The sequence below is a fragment of the Myotis daubentonii genome, chromosome 9, assembly GCF_963259705.1.
Source record: "Myotis daubentonii chromosome 9, mMyoDau2.1, whole genome shotgun sequence".
Classification (NCBI taxonomy): Eukaryota; Metazoa; Chordata; class Mammalia; order Chiroptera; family Vespertilionidae; genus Myotis; species Myotis daubentonii.
This window is the reverse complement of record NC_081848.1, coordinates 77,880,817-77,896,150: the sequence shown is the minus strand read 5'-3', so window position 1 is coordinate 77,896,150 and position 15,334 is coordinate 77,880,817. Positions and strand designations below refer to the sequence as shown.

General features: G+C 39.8%; 1 protein-coding gene across 3 annotated transcripts in view; it reads left to right on the top strand.

Moving 5' to 3' along the window:
- Positions 1 to 15,334, top strand: part of HIPK3 (homeodomain interacting protein kinase 3) — a 69,749-nt gene that overhangs the window by 33,944 nt on the left and 20,471 nt on the right. The window lies entirely within an intron of this gene.

The following is a 15,334-nucleotide window of genomic DNA, read 5'->3' as shown; positions in this document are numbered from 1 at the left end:
AGTGGTAAGTTAGTTAAGTTAGTTATAACTGATGAACCTGCGTTGACTTCATCATTATGACCTGTAGGCCATACACACAGCTGTGTGTGTGTGTGTGTGTGTGTGTGTGATTTAGCTTTTATAGTTCTTGCTGGGGATATTAGTGTGACAGTAGCTACTAAGTAATCTTCCATTTTTCTTTTATTAGGCAGAATATAACCCAATATATTTGAAAGCTTCTAAATGAGATTCCTGGCAATTCTTTAGAATGGTTATTTGTTGGGATTAATGGTTCTGGTAGAAAATTATTCAGGGTTAGGTTGAGAGAATATGTATGTGTGGGTGTTTCATATGTTCATAATCTCTTAAATTCCAATTGTCTAGGTCCAGAAGTTGCCTGTTTTGTAGGTTATCAGATATCTGAGAATTTCATTTTAAATGTATATTAAAATGGAATGCATTTTGGGGAGCATTGTGTCTAATTGCATGTTTTGTGTTCATTGAGCACATCTCTAAGGAGTGACTGGTTTGTAAAATACTCTGCCACGGGCTGTATGAAGTCTAAAACCAACTGGGAGGCAGCTCCTGATCTTAAGGACTGTACGTTCTTAATAGATAAGACACATGCATAAATAGTAACAGGACTGTAGAGGCACATTTTATTGCTTATATTAGTAAGACTTACAGGCTAAATCCAAGTTTTTGTTTTGGCACCATTTTGTTTATCGGCCCTGCAACTTTGGGGTAACCACTCAAGCTCTCAATTTCACATTCTTTTTGGTTGAAAGGGAGATTAATTATGTGACAGGCTCTTTTTACTTTTTTTAAAAAAATATATTTTTATTGATTTCAGAGAGGAAGGGAAGGGGAGAGAGAGAGAGAAACATCAGTGATGAAAGAGAATCATTGATCAGCTGCCTCCTGCACGCAACCTGAACATGTGCACTTGACTGGAATCAAACCCAGGACCCTTCAGTCCACAGGCCGACACTCTATCCACTGAGCCAAACTGGCCAGGGCTTTACTTTTTTACATTTTTTTAAAAATTGATTTCAGAGAGGAAGGGACAGGGAGAGAGAAACATCAATGATGAGAGAGAATCATTGATCAGCTGCCTCCTACACCCCCCCTACTGGGGATCAAGCCCGCAACCCAGGCATGTACCCTTGACTGGAATCGAACCCTGAACCCTTCAGTTTGCAGGCCGACGCTCCACCCACTGAGCCAAATCGGGAGGGCTTTACTTGTTTTTATTGCTACAATAATCTGGAACCACAAGTGTATTCCTCATTTGCAAATGAATGAATAACATGCCTTAAGGCCTAGAGTTTTATAAGTAACTGCCAGAACTGGGTTTTGAATTCACTTTTCTGATAGTACAAAGTCTTTACTTATTTGATTGTACCAGCATATAACAATTTGTTCTGAGAAGTATTAATAGATATTCCTTGAAAAAGTTGATAGTAGTAATATGCTTTCTAATTTACACTTTTAAAAAATTAAGCATAAGATAGCGCCACTCCTGTGGTATTCCTGCTGAAAATAGATAACTTGAACTTTGTTGTGAGGAAACACTGAATAGAGATTGAGGGACATTCCACAAAATAACTAACTAGTTAGTATTTTGAAAATATATCATGAAAACTACAGGAATCTTGAGGAGCTATTCCAGGTAAAGGATGCTAAAGAGTCATGGGCCTGGGATTTATTTAATTTTAAAATTTCTGTTTGTTTTGAAGGACAGCAATATAGGACAATTGGAAAAATCTGAATAATAGTATTGTATTAATAGTAATTTCCCGCTTTTGACAAATACACTGTAGGTAAGCAAGAGACTCTCCTTGTTTTTAGGAAGTACAAACTGGATGAAGTATTTAGAGTAAGGGATACAGTGGCTGCAACTTAACTCTCAAGTGATTCAGAAAATTATATTTGTGTGTGTTTATCAAAGTGATGAAAACAAATGTGGTAAAATGTTAACAGTTGGGGAATCTGAGGGTATATAAAAATTCTTTGTACTAATTATGCATTTTCCTATAAGTCTAAAGGTACATCAATACTGTATAAAAAGTTACAAGGAAAAGTAAGCAGAAGAATAGTGTTTGCCTAGCTGTTAAGAGATTATTTGCCATTAAGAAATGGTGTACTCCAGAGCACCACCAGGTTGTATTAGAGATCGCTCAATGGATCAGGGCCTAATCTTCTACCTGCTTGTTAATGCACAGGTATGTGGTCATGTGATTACGTAACACATTTGCAGTAGTTCATAAAATAGAAATGATTTATCTCCATGGTGTGGAGGAGCTTGGTCTCTCACTCAGACTTTGTATGTAAGCATCACTACTCCCTCACTGAGAGACCTGTGCTTCAGTTTCCTCATCTCTAAAATGAGATAATACAGTACCTGCCTCAGAGGATTTTGTTAGAATTTAATGAAATAATGAATGGAATATGACTTCTAATAAGGGCTTCATAAACATTTTTGTTATTTTAATAATTATAGGGTTACAAAAATGAATCATTTATTGCAATTAAATAATTTCTGTTTGATTTATTTGAATCACACCTTACAGATTATGAGCTTCTTTTGGCATCTACTGATAATACATTATAATTTTAAATATATTTCATAGTCAAATAAATTTAAGATATTCTGCCTGGCCCGTGTGGCTCAGTGGTTGAGTGTTGATCCATGAACCAAGAGTTCAGGGTTTGATTCCCGGTCAGGGAACATGCAGCGGTTGTGGGCTTGATCCCCAGTAGAGGGTGTGCAAGAGGCAGCCGATCAATGATTATCTCCCATCATTGATATTTCTATCTGTCTCTCCCTCTCCCCCTCTCTCTGAAATCAATAAAAACATATTTTAAAAAAATTTAAGAAAATCTGGGCTGTTTTCAACTTTCCTCCTAGTCACCTGTAGAACTGTGATAACAAAATATATCTTTGTTACCTCATAAAATAAAATACTTGAATGGGTGGTGAAGTACAGATGCAATACAAATGTAAGATATTAATAATGTAGTTATGTATATGATCTGTGATTTTTCTACATCTAATAGTATATAAGCCAACCTATAAAGAACACACATTCAGCCTCAGTTACTGACATGTTTTTCTTTTATTTTCTACAGATACTTTTCATATTCCCCTACCAATCCAGCTCTTGGTTTCTCTCTCTTGATAGGTGTTAACAGTTTTCTCTTTCATATCATGAGAATTTTGAATGATCTTGTAACTGTTCTTGGCATATAAGACATGAAATAAATGGTGCTGTCTATAAATGAAATACATTTTTCCTAGCTGTTAATTAGTTAAATATGCAGATTATTGATGTATCAATCTTTTTGGGCATAGGAGTCTAAGCTATACATCTATATATTGGTAATGCATATTAAACCTTTGCTGTCTCCTATCCTCCACCACTCAGATTTAACATTTAATAGGTTTTGAAAATATTATTACTGCTGTTCTTTGTACTTGGTGTTTTGATCTGGATCATTGTCCTACATACTCAAAGATTAAGTGGCCTTGCAATGAGGATATTTTTAATTGTGATATTTTTAGCCTGTGACTCGAGCTACATTTGAATGAGTGCCTATTCTAAGAGCCTGTACTTTGATTACATTTCCACATGTTGTTGAGTAGTTGCTGTTAGTCATAAAGTACAATCTGTGTGAATACCCAGTGTTTTGTAGTGATATTATTGCCTAAAGCAACACATTAAAAACAACCATAACTTTAAAAAGAAAAAATTTCTTTTTTAAAAAAAATATATTTTATTGATTTTTTACAGAGAGGAAGGGAGAGAGATAGAGAGTCAGAAACATCGATGAGAGAGAAACATCGATCAGCTGCCTCCTGCACATCTCCCACTGGGGATGTGCCAGCAACCCAGGCACATGCCCCTAACCGGAATCGAACCTGGGACCCCCCAGTCCGCAGGCTGACGCTCTATCCACTGAGCCAAACCGGTTTTGGCTAAAAAGAAAAAATTTCTAAAAATGGTTGATTGTTTCTTTTGAAATCTATTTGCCTTTTTATAAGAATGTTGAGGTTTTGTTGGTTTTAAAAAAAGCACCATTCTGCAGGATATTGAAAAGAGTACTGATTAAGCTGGATTAAATTCATTAGTGTATTTTAACAGTTATCCTTCTGTTAAAGTTCCACTTGTCAAAATGTTCTTTAATACTATACATTTTAGTTGCGTTATCATTTGGAGGGATTCTTGGAGGTACTCCGGTGTAAGTTCCTCTGTTCTCTCAGGAGGATCTCCTTCATGGTATCACCTACACACAATGATAGCACCTCTGAGGGAAACACCTCCAGTATTCCTTCCCTCCTGAGGCAGTGCATTCCCACGCCAGAAATTCTCACTAACCAATGTCACCCCAATAAATTCAATGAACATTTTTCTAGTGAGAAATTTTTTCTTATAACGAAAGGAAATAAAGGAGATTCACCAATCCCTGATCATTTAGTCTAATTTGATGGCTGATAATTTTTAAACATTAATTTTTTATTTTATAATAGGAGATGTTTATTTTAGAAACAAATGTTGTGCAAATGCATACTTTTCCCTCCTCCTTGCCAGAGATAATTGCCAATAAAACTTGGGTATGTAACCTTTCCAAGATTTGCTGTGCTTGTACAAACACATGTTTACCTGTACCTGCATTTTGCAACCACTTTAGGTCTTTGCTGTCTTCTGCTAAGTATAGGGTTATGATTTGCTAGAATTTATTGAGTGCATGATGTTGAATTGGTATTTATGAGTAATCACACCTGTGAGCTAGTAGACCGTACAACCACTGTTTAACTCATTTCCTAATTGTGTCTGCAAAAGGATGTCACACAGTCATCATTAGGAACACAGTAGCTGCCAAAATAAGAGCCTTATTTTAACTAAGAGGCATCCATCAGATATCTGTGTATTTAATATGAAAGATTATTTATGGTTAAGATGAGTAAATGCTTAAAGACCAGGAATATGGCTTAGTAAAATGTCAACTAGAGTTCTTTTCACATAAGTGTATTTATATTTCCTGATGAGTCTTAAAAATCAAAGGTGATATTTTTAAAGAGAAAAAGAACACAATGAAGAAAAAAAAAAGAACACAATGGTAAGTATAGCATCTGAGTGGGAAAACTTATAGTAGATAAAAACCTGAGTCCGATAGTTATAGTAACACTAGGAATTATTTTAAGATAGACTAGATAAAAGTATGGATTCTGAAGCTATAAAACCTGGCTTTGCATCCCAGCTGTACCTGGTACTTGCTTTGTGACCCTTAGGCAAGTTACTTCTCCTTGGATCTGTTTCTTTATCTATTAAAAGGATTGATATGAATATCAAATGGGTTAATATTTATAAAGCATTTAGAGGATTACGTAGTTTATAGTGTTATGTAACTGCATGATGCTATTGCTGTTATATATTTTTAAAGGAATTATACAGAATGAAAAGTGGGTTTAAAAAATGGCAGCAAAATACTTTTTTCTTTTGATTGTCTTAGAAAGCTAAAGACCAGTTAATCAAAAAAGACACATACCACTCTGGTAGGTGTGGCTCAGAGGTAAAAGCATTGTCTTGTGTTAGATTCCTGTCAAGGGTACATAAATACTCATCTGGGTTGCTGGTTTGATCCCTGCAATGATTGGGGCAAGTGTGGGAGACAGCTAATCAATGTGTGTCTCTCACATCGATGTTTCTCTCTCTCTCCTTCCTTCCTTACCTCTTTCTGAAAAGCAATGGAAAAAAATATCCTCAGGTGAGGATAAAAAAGAAAAAGGGCACATAGTGGTCTCTCATGTTATGGGATTATTAGGAAATATAGGTCATTTAATATTTTCCTGTTCTGTGGAAAATAAATCTAGCGCATAACTTTGATTGAATTGCTAAAACTGACTTTGGTGTCCATTTCTAGGTTTTCTGTTGGTTTGGCTTTCTATGTTTCTTTTGGACACAGGATTTTATAATTTGAGGTGGTTATGATATAGAGACAATAGTATGGTGAAGGCGGGGACAGGCTAAATGGGGTCAATGGGAAAAAAAGGAGACATAATATTTTCAACAATATTTTAAAAAATAAAAAATAGAACTTTTCTGCCCTGGCTGGTTTGGCTCGGTGGATAGAGCGTTCTGGTTTTGATTCCAGTCAAGGGCATGTGCCTTGGTTGCAGGCACATCCCCAGTATGGGGTGTGCAGGAGGTAGCTGATCGATGCTTCTCTCTCATCGATGTTTCTAATTCTCTATCCCTCTCCCTTCCTCTCTCTAAAAAATCAATAAAATATTTGAAAAAAAATAGAACTTTTCTATTAAAAAAAAAAAGGCTTTTGGAATCAGGCATTTGAAATCTCAATCACTACATCACTTTCTGGGTACATTGGGCAGTATATCAATTATTTGTTGCTGTGACAACTCCAAAACTTAGTTGCTTCTAAAACAATGGTTTATTATTTTTTATGATTCTGTAGGTTGGCTAAGGGGTTTTTCTGTTTTATATGGAACATTTTATTTCATAGCATTTTTAATCTTGGAGCAGAAGAACAATGCAGAAATCTGTTTTTAGAACACCTTCTTTAAATGATATAATGCATTAACAGTTATTTCCATGGTGCCTACTATTAAAGTTCAGTAAATTGTGTTTATTATGTAGTCAAAACACTGTCCCAGATACAAAGTGGCTAACATGTAAATGTCTCTTGGTTGATAACGTGCTTGGTTCATGTACTTGATTTAACAAAGATATTCTTAGCATTCCTGAATGACTGCTAATAACTGCCATTGGTTGATAAATCCACTGGATATGCTCAGTTTGAGATATCTGCTAGATACTCAGAAGAGATGTTGAATAGGCAGTTGGATACATAAGTCTGGAATTAAGAAGAGAGGTCTGGATTGGAGATACACATTTGGGAGTCTTATGAATAGTGGTGGGTATGTATTTAAAATTGTGATTGGATAATATTGCCTTAGGAAAGTGAATGTACATAGAGATGATAGATATCCAGAGACTGAGCCTGGAGGCACTCCAGAATTTATAAAGGTTGTGGAAATGAGATGGAAGTAGAAAGGAATTTGAGAGGGGAGTGCTAGAGAGGTAAAGAGGAGAACTAAGTGGTGTTCCAGAAGCCAAATGCAGACAGTGTTTAGTGCAGGGAGAACATAATCAGCTTTGTCGATGCTGCAAGTAAGTAAATTAAGGATGTGGTGATGCAGTGGCTGATGGTGACCTTGACAAGAGCTATTTTGGTAGAATGATGGGATGGTGATTTGAGTGAGTTCAAGTTAGAGGCAGAATTGGAGGCATCTTTTCTAAGCAGTGCTTTCAAGAAGGACTGGTGTAAAAGGAACAGAGAAAAGGGTTATGGCTGAAGGAGAGTGTATAAACGAGATTTTTTTTTTCAAGATGGCAGATGTGGGATGGTTTTGTATATGGAGAGATATTGATGAGAGAGAGAGTGGGAAATTGGTGGTATACTTCAGTAAGTGAACATGGATGCCTTAGGTAGAAGCATTGACAGATGCAAGTGGGCTAGTACATGTGGGGAGAATGTAGAAGTTTCTTTCAAATTCCATCTTTTTTTGTTCCCAGTAAAATAGGATGCAATGAAAACAATCAGGAATGAGGATGGGGGAGTAGGTGGTAGTTTGAGAAGAGAGGTGTGAATTAGGAAAGTGGGAGCATGACTAACTTAGGGGAATGTATATATTGTTTTATATTTTACACACATTCTCTTACTTAGTCCTTTATTTTTTTATAATATATTTTTATTGATTTTATAGAGGAAGGAAGAGGGAGAGAGAGATAAAAACATCAATGATGAGAGAGAATCATTGATAGGCTGCCTCCTGCACGCCCCACACTAGGGATTGAGCCCACAACCCAGGCATGTGTCCTTGCTGTTAGAGGGAGAGCGAGGTATCTACTCTTGAGTGTTTCAAATCTAGTTCTATTTAGATGGTTTTCAGTATTTGAAATCAGTGCTTCCTTATCAGACTCCAAAATTTGTCTTCCCAGAGCCTTTCTGCCAATTCCCAATATTTCAGTAACAGTTTAGTAAAACTTTCTTATGACATTTACCCAAAGGGTATTGCACCCATGGTCCATGCTCTTTTATGTTGGACTAGAGGCCCAATGCATGAAATTCGTACACTTGGGGGGGGGGGTCCCTCAGCCCAGCCTGTGCCCTCTTGCAGTCTGGGAGCCCTAGGGGGATGTCCGACTGACAGCTTAGTGCTGCCATGGAGGCAGGAGAGGCTCCCGCCACCACCACTGTGCTCACCAGCTGTGAGCCTGGCTTCTGGCTGAGTGGTGTCCCCCTCCCCCGTGGGGGCACACTGACCACCAGGGGGCAACTCCTGCATTGAGTGTCTGTCCCCTGATGGTCAGTGCGCGTCATAGCGATGGGTCATTCAACAGTTCGGTTGATTTGCATTATTATATAGGACTAGGGGCCCGGTGCACGAAATTCGTGCACTGGGTGTGTGTGTGTTTGTGGGGGGGGGGGAGTGTCCCTCAGCCCAGCCTGCCCCCTCTCACATACTGGGAGCCCTCAGGCGTTGACCCCCATCACCCTCCAATCGCAGGATCGGCCCCTTGCCCAGGCCTGATGCCTCGGCCAGAGGCGTAGACCCCCATCACCCTCCGATCGCCTAATCGGCCCCTTGCCTAGGCCTGACGCCTCCGCCAGAGGCATAGACCCCCATCACCCTCCGATCGCCTGATCGGCCCCTTGCCCAGGCCTGACGCCTCCGCCAGAGGTGTCAGGCTTGGACAGGGGACCCCCATCTTCCCCCGATCACTGGCTCTGGCCCCCGCCCAGGCCTGAGGCCTCTGGCCCAGGAATCATGCCTCGGCAGGGGACCCCCATCTCCCTCTGATCACTTGCTCCACCCCCCACCCAAGCCTGACGCCTCTGACCCAGGCTTCAGGCCTGGGCAAGGGGACCATCATATCCCCCCAATCCCCGGCTCAGCCCACCGCCCAGGCCTGATGCCTCGGCCAGAGGAGTTGACCCTCATCACCCTCCGATCACCAATCACCGGATCGGCCCCTGGACCAGGCCTGAGGCCTCCGGCAGAGGTGTCAGGCCTGGGCAGGGGACCCCCAGCTCCCCGCGGTTGCAGGCTCCGCCCCTGCCCAGGCCTAATGCCTCTAGCCTAGGTGTCCGGCCCGGGCAGCGGGGACCCGCAGCTGCAGCGGCCCCGTGATCGTGGGCTCTGCTTTAGGCCCAGGCAAGGGACCCCTAGCTCCCGGGACTGCCAGCTTCGACCTTGCCCAGCTCCCATCGCTGGCTCCACCCCTACTTCCTGCTATCACTGGCCAGGGCTGCAAAGGCGCCTGATTCTCTTAGCTCCCCCCTGGGTTTCCGATCACTGTCAGTGGCGGGGGCCTTCTTCCTGCTTTCCCTTTTGCCTCCCTGCATTGTGCCTACATATGCAAATTAACCGCCATCTTGTTGGCAGTTAACTGCCAATCATAGTTGGCAGTTAACTGCCAATCATAGTTGGCAGTTAATTTGCATATAGCCCTGATTAGCCAATGAAAAGGGTATCGTCGTACGCCAATTACCATTTTTCTCTTTTATTAGATAAGGATTGCCAATAATTCTTTTAACACTAGTACCTTCTTTTCCCTTTTGGATATACTGTATATTCCATCAAAAGCATTTCTGTACTGGCTAGTTCTGTCCTAGGCAATATGTACTGTGTTTGGTGTATAGACTGTGCTCTGACCATCTTTCGCACTGGAGTGTATTCTTTTTTTTTTTTTTTTTTTTTACACGCTGGTGATTGGTTTTTTTTTAAATTAAATCTTTATTGTTCAGATTATTACATTTTTTCCTCTTTTTTCCCCCATAACTCCCCTCTTCCCAGTTCCCGCCCCACCCTCCGCCCTCACTCCCCACCCACTGTCCTCATCCATAGGTGCACGATTTTTGTCCAGTCTCTTCCCGCATCTCCCATACCCCTTTCCCCCCCAAGAATAGTCAGTCCATTCCCTTTCTCTGTCCCTGATTCTATTATGATCACCAGATTATTTAGTCACTTGATTCTTAGATTCACTTGTTGATAGATGCATGTTTGTTGTTCATAATTTGTATCTTTACCTTTTTCTTCTTCCTCCTCTTCTTAAAGGATACCTTTCAGCATTTCATATAATACTGGTTTGGTGGTGATGAACTTCTTTAGCTTTTCCTTACCTGTGAAGCTCTTTATCTGACCTTCAGTTCTGAATGATAGCTTTGCTGGATAAAGTAATCTTGGTTGTAGGTTCTTGGTATTCATCACTTTGAATATTTCTTGCCATTCCCTTCTGGCCTGCAAAGTTTCTGTTGAGAAATCAGCTGACAGTCGTATGGGTATTCCCTTGTAGGTAACTGAGTTTCTTTCTCTCGCTGCTTTTAAGATTCTCTCTTTGTCTTTTGCTCTTGGCATTTTAATTATGATGTGTCTTGGTGTGTTCCTCTTTGGATTCCTTTTGTTTGGGGTTCTCTGCGCTTCCGGGACCTGTAAGTCTATTTCTTTCACCAGGTGGGGGAAGTTTTCTGTCACTATTTCTTCAAATAGGTTTTCAATATCTTGCTCTCTCTCATCTTCTGGCACCCCTATAATTCTGATGTTGGTACGCTTGAAGCTGTCCCAGAGGCTCCTTACACTATCTTCGTATTTTCGGATTCTTTTTTCATTTTGCTTTTCCGGTTGGGTGTTTTTTGCTTCTTCGCATTTCAAATCTTTGCCTTGATTCTTGCGCTCCTCTGGTCTGCTGTTGGGAGTCTGTATAGTATTTGTTATTTCAGTCCGTTTATGCTTAATTTCTAGTTGGTTCTTTATCATAGCATCGAGGGTCTCATTAGTTTTCTTGAGGATCTCACTACATTTAGCGGCGGCTTCTAGACAGTTCTTAAGAGACCTTAAAAGTGTGGTTCTGAACTCAATATCCTCCATTGACAGTTTTGTCCTGTTTCTTTGTCTCCGCATTTTTTATGCTTTCTTAGTACACCCCCTAGTGGTCTTTGTGCGCAGTCTTGTTGTAGTTAAGCCTTGATTGATGTCGGCAATAACGGGGGTGATTTGACCTCCAGGCTAACTGGCTGTGAGAGTCAGCTGTGTCTGCAGTGGGAGAGCTTCTGTGCTGGATCTCTAAGGCGGTGCTAATCTAGCCTTTGCCTGAGGCTATCCGACAAATGGCTCTGCGCAGAGCTTGGGTGGGGCGGGTCCCCGGGGATCTACAGGGCGAGCCGGATCTAGCAGTTATGGCTGCTCTCAGTTCCGTCCCTAGGGACTGTGCCTCACAGCATCCCAGCAACCGCTGCAAACCTCGGAGAGAAAGCTGCCTTCGAGTTCCGACCGAAGCCAGACAGTCCCGCTTCTCCCGTTTGAGTCTGGGTCCCTAGAGACTCGCCCGGATCTGGAGCTCAGAGTCTGAAACTCCCTCCCGATTGAAAACAACAACCGTGCCCTCCGCCGCCAGCCCGCTCACGTGCACTCCGCACCTGAGTATTTCACTTCAGCACTGCGCCTCCTCTGAGTCTGGGTATGATATTCTCTTTCCTCCTAGTTGTAGAATTTCCACTCAGCCAGCGTTCCTGTGGTTCTGGATGATGTCCATTCCGTCTTTAGTTGTTTTTTTTTGAAGTGGTTGTTCGAGGCAGCAATCTCCGGAGTTAACCTATGCCGCCATTTTGGTTTCTCCTCTGGAGTGTATTCTTGCTCAGTAGGCTGGTGAACTGACATGGCTTCTCTTACTTAAGTTCTCATTTTTCATAATAGCCCAGAAGTGGAAACAATTGAAATGTCCATCACCTGATGAATGGATAAATAATTATGGTATATCCATACAATGGAATACTATTCAGCAGTAAAAAATGAAGTACTTCCCTAACTGGTTTGGCTCAGTGGATAGAGGGTCGGCCTGCAGACTGAAGGTTCCCAGGTTCGATTCCCGTCAAGGGCCTGTACCTTGTTTGCGGGTACATCCCCAGTGCGAGGTGTGCAGGAGGCAGCTGATTGGTGTTTCTCTCTCATCGATGTTTCTAACTCTCTATCCCTCTCCTATTCTCTCTGTAAAAAATCAATAAAATATATATTAAAAAATAAAGACACTCCCATCTTTAACATTGTCATTCTTAATTAAAAAAAAAAAAATGAAGTACTGATACATGCTACAACGTGGTTGAACATTGAAAACATTATGCCAAGAGAAAGAAACAAGTCACAAAAGACCTCATGTTGTTTTATTTCCTTTGTATGAAATGTCCAGAATAGGCAAATCTAAAGAGACAGAAGGTAGATTTGTGATGACCTGGGAATGGAGAAATTTGGGACAAATGAGGAGTGACTGCTAATGGATATAGGGTTTCTTTGGGGTGATAAAAATGAGAAACATCTTTTCCTACCAAGGCTGGGTGACGGTGGTTGCACAATTCTGTGAGCATACTAAAAACCATTGAATTTTACCACTTAAATGGGTGAATTATATGGTATGTCAATTATATTTTAATAAAACTGTTACTTAAAAAAATGCATTCTGCATCTTTATCTCAGAGAAGACCATTCTTATTTTAATATTTTTATCTTTATTGAGTTTACTATTTTCAGGTTTCTGTTGCTTTTCTCTGGTACCTTATTGTCAAAATTAGAGAAGTATGTAGATACATGTTTGTATAGGAGCATCATCAAGAGAAGCCTAGATAGCTGCACCTTGCAGTCTTATTGAGGGACTTTACCTGAGAGAATCATCAGCTTTGTCATTTCAGAAATTGTTTGATCAGTGTGCTAGACCTGACTGGACCTGTGTTGTTCTGTCACTAGAGCAGCCGTGGGCAAACTATGGCCCGCGGGCCGGATCTGGCCCTTTTGAAATGAATAAAACTTAAAAAAAAAAAAAGACCGTACCCTTTTATGTAATGATGTTTACTTTGAATTTATATTAGTTCACACAAATACTCCATCCATGCTTTTGTTCCGGCCCTCCAGTCCAGTTTAAGAACCCATTGTGGCCCTCGAGTCAAAAAGTTTGCCCACCCCTGCACTAGAGTCATAAGAAGCTAAAGACTAGCAGTACCATACTGATGTTCTTGTTGGCCTAACTGATATAGTCTCTGTCTGTGGAAAAACTAAGTTAGTAGCCATTTTATGATAGCCATGAAATCATCACATGAATTCGTAGTTTAATGGCATTTTCCGTGGTAACTTAAAGCACCTCTCTCTATTATACGAACACCAGACGCTCGATGCAAGAAATTTGTGCAAGTGGCTCAGCCCTCGCAGCCACTGCAGCTTGCCTTGGCCCTCACAGCCCTGGCTTTGTCCAGAAGGTCATCCAGAAGGACATTCGGAAGGTCGTTCGGCTGTCCGGTCTAACAAGGCTGGGTTTCTTCTGTCAGTAGTTGAATTTTCAGTTTAAAAAGTAAATAAAAGTTACATAAATAAAATATTCCATTAATCGTCATCTTTTCTGAGTGACAGTGCTTCACTGTGTTTTTATTTGAGGCATCTACTGCCAACATTCCCTTCTGGGGTCTAACAAAAGTCCTGCAAACCATCTAGAGTTTAGTTTACCACTTAAAAAAAGTTTTCTTTTCAGCTTACCCACTTTATATTTTATGCCAGTGTTTCAAGGTTTAGAAAAAGTAGAAAGGATTTGATAAATTTCATTGAAAGCACATGGCAAAAAAACAACCAAACAGCATTTAAGGTAGAGATTGCCTTTTTTAGCATATGGCCTAATTTTTTGAGCTTGTTTGTGGTTTTGACACTTGCCTGCTAATTGTGATAGAGTGGTAAACAGGTTTATTTATAGTCTCCATTCACTAGACATGTTCAATGTGTGCCTTGCCTGTTCTGCAAAAGTTCAAATGATGTTTATTCCCTCTGTATCCTTAGCACTGCCACATTGTTTGTGCTCAGAAGGGAGTTAAGGTAGATTGCAAAGGAAGTGGAAGAACTCCCTTTAGGAGAACAGAAAATTTATTTTAAGAATGTTGTACATATCAATCCCTGCTATGATCATTTTTATAGAAAAGTATATTTAGCTCAGGGGAAGAATTTGAGAAACAAGGAGTAACTAAAATTGTAAGCTTGATTCATTGCTGAGGGATATATTATTCTATCATGCATAGTTCAATTCTTAGAGTTTATTTTATTGTAAGACTAGCTGGTAGAACTCTGACATTGCTGACAGTTTCATCTAGATTATAAGTCCTTTAAGGTATTGCTTCCCAGTCTTTTACATGTAATGATACACATAGAAAATGATAATATTTTATGGCACACAAAATAGTGGTGATAATCTAGTAGACACCATGTTAACCAAGTAATCAAAGTGAACATTATCAGTAAAGGAACAATCAAAATTATATGCCATTTGATAGCATATAATGAGAAAACATTAATTCCGTAATATTCCTCTTAAAGATTTATAACCCAGATATAATTATGAGTAAACATCAGATAGATCCACATTAAGGGGGACATTGTATAATAACTCGTCCGTAATGTCTCAGCCAAGGTCAAGTAAGGAACTATTTCACATTGAAAAAGACTAAAAGAGCCTGACTAGTATGGCTCAGTGGTTGAGCATCCACCTATGAACCAGGAGGTCACGGTTCGATTCCTGGTTAGGACACATGCCCGGGTTGCAGGCTCATCCCCAGTAAAGGGCATGCAGGAGGCAGCCAATCAATAATTCTCTCTCACCATCATTGGTGTTTTATCTCTCCCTCCCTCTCTCTTCCTCGCTGAAATGAGTAAAAATATATTTTTATATATATATATATATATATATATATATATATATATATATATTTAAATATAAAAAAGAAAAAGACAAAGAGATAAGACAACCTAATGCAATGCATGATTCTGACTTGGACATTATTAATATAATTGGCCAAATTTTGGGTCTGAGGCTTAGATGTAGAGATGTATCAGTGTTCATTTCCTGATTTTGATGATGGTATTGTAGTTATTTAAGAGAATATTCCTGTTTGTAGGAAATACAAAGTATATAGTTATTTGGCAAATTGTTCTCAAGTGGTTCAGGAAAAAATTTTCATTATACTATTCTTACAACATCTCTGTAAATTTGAGACTGTTTTTAAAATAGAAAATACGAACATGCAAATCTAGTAAACTATGAATGTATGACTTTGGAGTTACCTAGCTTTATGTGGAGACTGTCATAGGTGGTTAATCTTCTCATGGGAAAGCTATGTGAAGTAGCAACGTAATTTATGTGGGAATGATATCTTTCATGGAATACATTTTCTAAATAATCAAAGCTTGTTAAGTGCTAAAATGCTTTTTAACTGTTTTGATATATCCTACTTTTTTGCCTTTTAAAGC